The 3,925-nt window shown below is 34.7% G+C and overlaps 1 non-coding gene across 1 annotated transcript; it reads left to right on the forward strand.

The window, feature by feature from the left end:
- Window positions 1–1,395: 1,395 nt before the first annotated feature.
- Window positions 1,396–1,503, forward strand: LOC148577716 (small nucleolar RNA R71). Its single transcript, XR_015903404.1, has one exon. It is a non-coding gene; the product is annotated as a small nucleolar RNA R71 (small nucleolar RNA).
- The last annotated feature ends 2,422 nt before the right edge of the window (window positions 1,504–3,925 follow it).

Below are 3,925 nucleotides of genomic sequence, written 5' to 3' on the forward strand. Positions count from 1 at the left end.
TCCTAAGATGATGGATTCATCCTCTTCCTTTCCAGTATCCAAGACTATGAAATCAGTAGGGATGTAAAGGCCTTCAACCTTCACTAACACGTCCTCTACTTGTCCATAAGCCTGTTTTCTTAAATTATCTGCCATCTCTAATGAGATTTTAGTAGCTTGCACCCCATAGATTCCCAGTTTCTCTATTACAGAGAGGGGCATGAGGTTTATCCCTGAACCAAGGTCACACAGAGCCTTAAAGATCATGGTGCCTATGGTACAAGGTATTATGAACTTTCCAGGTTCCTGTCTCTTCTGAGGCAATGTCAGTTGATCCAGATCACTTAGTTCATTGGTGAACAAGGGAGGTTCATCTTCCCAAGTTTCAATACCAAATAATTTGGCATTCAGCTTCATGATTGCACCAAGAAACTTGGCAGTTTGCTCTTCAGTAACATCCTCATTCTCTTCAGAAGAGGAATACTCATCAGAGCTCATGAAGGGCATAAGGAGGTTTAATGGAATCTCTATGGTCTCTAGATGAGCCTCAGATTCCTTTGGTTCCTTAGAGGAAAACTCCTTATTGATCACTGGACGTCCCAGGAGGTCTTCCTCCTTGGGATTCACGTCCTCTCCTTCCGTTACAGGTTTGGCCATGATGCTTATGTCAATGGCCTTGCACTCTCCTTTTGGATTCTCTTCTGTATTACTTGGGAGAGTACTATGAGGGATTTCAGTGATCCTTTTACTCAGCTGGCCCACTTGTGCTTCCAAATTTCTAATGGAAGACCTTGTTTCATTCATGAAACTTACAGTGGCTTTAGATAGATCAGAGACTAAGTTTGCTAAGCTAGATGGATTCTGCTCAGAATTCTCTGTCTGTTGCTGAGTGGATGATGGAAAAGGCTTGCTATTGCTAAACCTGTTTCTTCCACCATTATTAAAGCCTTATTGAGGCTTTTGATCCTTCCATGAGAGATTTGGATGATTTCTCCATGATGGATTATAGGTGTTTCCATAAGGTTCACCCATGTAATTTACCTCTGCTATTGCAGGGTTCTCAGGATCATAAGCTTCTTCTTCAGAAGATGCCTCTTGAGTACTGTTGGATGCAGCTTGCATTCCATTCAGACTTTGAGAAATCATATTGACTTGCTGAGTCAATATTTTGTTCTGAGCTAATATGGCATTCAGAGTATCAAGTTCAAGAACTCCTTTCTTCATAGGCGTCCTATTATTCACAGGATTCCTCTCAGAAGTGTACATGAACTGGTTATTAGCAACCATGTCAATGAGTTCTTGAGCTTCTGCAGGCGTTTTCTTTAGGTGAATGGATCCACCTGCAGAAGTATCCAATGACATCTTTGATAGCTCAGATAAACCATCATAGAATATATCTAGGATGGTCCATTCTGAAAGCATGTCAGAAGGACACTTTTTGGTCAGCTGCTTGTATCTTTCCCAAGCTTCATAGAGGGATTCACCATCTTTTTGTTTGAAGGTTTGAACATCCACTCTAAGCTTGCTTAGCTTTTGAGGAGGAAAGAACTTGGCTAAGAAAGCCGTGACCAGCTTATCCCAAGAGTTCAGGCTATCTCTGGGTTGAGAGTCCAACCACACTCTAGCTCTGTCTCTTACAGCAAAAGGGAAAAGCATGAGCCTGTAGACTTCAGGATCTACTCCATTAGTCTTAACAGTATCACAGATCTGCAAGAATTCAGTTAAGAACTGAAAAGGATCTTCAGATGGAAATCCATGAAACTTGCAGTTCTGCTGCATCAGAGAAACTAGCTGAGATTTCAGCTCAAAATTGTTTGCTCCAATGGTAGGAATGGAGATGCTTCTTCCATGTAAATTGGAATTTGGTGCAGTAAAGTCACCAAGCATTCTCCTTGCATTGTTGTTGGGTTCGGCTGCCATCTCCTTTACTTGTTCGAAATTTTCAATCAAGTTGTCTCTGGATTGTTGTAATTTAGCTTCTCTTAGTTTCCTCTTCAGAGTCCTTTCAGGTTCTGGATCAGCTTCAACAAGAATGCCTTTTTCCTTGTTCCTGCTCATAAGAAAGAGAAGAAAACAAGAAAAGAAGAGGAATCCTCTATGTCACAGTAAAGAGGTTCCTTATTGTTAGTGGAAGAAAAGAAGAAGAGAAAAATCTGAACTCAGAAAGAGAGAGAGAGGGTTCAGATTTTTGGTGGGTGAGGGAGAGATGTTAGTAGATGAATAAATAAATAGAATAAGATGAGAGAGGGAAAATTTCGAAAATAATTTTTTTGAAAAAGAGTTAGTGATTTTTGAAAATAGTTTTTGAAAAAGGTTAGTAATTTTCAAAAATAAAAATCAAAAATTAAAATAATTAGTTAATTAAAAAGAGATTTTGAAAAAGGGGAAGATATTTTCAAAAATGAGAGAGAGAGAGTTAGTTAGGTGGTTTTGAAAAAGATAAGAAACAAACAAAAAGTCAGTTAGTTAGTTGAAACAAATTTTGAAAAGATAAGAAGTTAGGAAGTTAGAAAAGATATTTTTGAAATCAAATTTTTGAAAAAGATAAGATAAGAAGATATTTTTGAAAAGATATGATAGAAATTAGTTTTTGAAAAAGATTTGAATTTTTAAAATCACAATTAATGACTTGATTCCCAAGAAATCACAAGATATGATTCTAGAACTTAAAGTTTGAATCTTTCTTAACAAGTAAGTAACAAACTTGAAATTTTTGAATCAAAACATTAATTGATTATGTTATTTTCGAAAATTTGATATAAAAATAAGAAAAAGATTTTTGAAAAATATTTTTGGAATTTTCGAAAATAACTAAGAAATTTGAAAAAGATTTGATTTTTGAAAAAGATTTTCAAAAAGATGAGATTTTTAAATTAAAAATTTGATTTGACTCATAAAAACAACTAGATTTTTTAAAAATTTTTGAAAAAGTCAAATCTAATTTCCGAATTTTTAAGAGAGAAAAAGGGAAAGATATTTTTTTTTTATTTTTGAATTTTTAATGATGAGAGAGAAAAACAAGAAAAATGATGCAATGCATGAAATTTTTAGATTAAAACAATGAATGCATGCAAGAATGCTATGAATGTCAAGATGAACACCAAGAACACTTTGAATGCCAAGATGAACACCAAGAACATATTTTTGAAAAATTTTTAATGCAACGAAAACATGCAAGACACCAAACTTAGAATTCTTTAATGCTTAGACACTAAGAATTCAAGAATGCATATGAAAAACAAGAAAAGACACAAAACATGCAAATGCAAAGATCAAACAAGAAGACTTACTAAGAACAACTTGAAGATCATGAAGAACACTATGAATGCATGAGAATTTTCGAAAAATGCAAGATGCACATGCAATTGACACCAAACTTATAACGTGACTCAAGACTCAAACAAGAAACACACAATATTTTTTATTTTTATGATTTTATGATTTTTTTGGATTTTTCGAAAATTAATTGAAAAAGGAAAATAAGGATTCCAAAATTTTTAATATGAATTCCAGGAATCTTGCATTCTTAGTCTAAAGCTTCAGTCCAGGAATTAGACATGGCTCACTAGCCAGGCAAGCTTTCAATGAAAGCTCCGGTCCAAAATACTAGACATGGCCAATGGCCAGCCAAGCTTCAGCAGATACCTCTCATGCATACAACCGCAAATTTTATTGGCAACAACTAGCTTGATCTTGTGATGATGGTTTGGAAGCCTCAGTCCAAGAGAGTTTAGACATGGCTTTGCAGCCAGCCAGGCTTCAACATGCTTCATGAAACACTAGAATTCATTCTTAAAAATTCTAAATAACTTTTCGAAAACAAAAGAAAACATTTTTGTTTTAAAATTTTTTCGAAAACAAAGGAGAAATTTTTGAAAGATTTTTGAAAAATTTTTGAAAACTTTTTGAAAAGAAAACAAAAAGAAAATTACCTAATCTGAGCAAC

Source organism: Arachis ipaensis, chromosome B1 (genome assembly GCF_059453495.1).
Source record: "Arachis ipaensis isolate K30076 ecotype BB chromosome B1, ASM5945349v1, whole genome shotgun sequence".
NCBI classification, from domain to species: domain Eukaryota; kingdom Viridiplantae; phylum Streptophyta; class Magnoliopsida; order Fabales; family Fabaceae; genus Arachis; species Arachis ipaensis.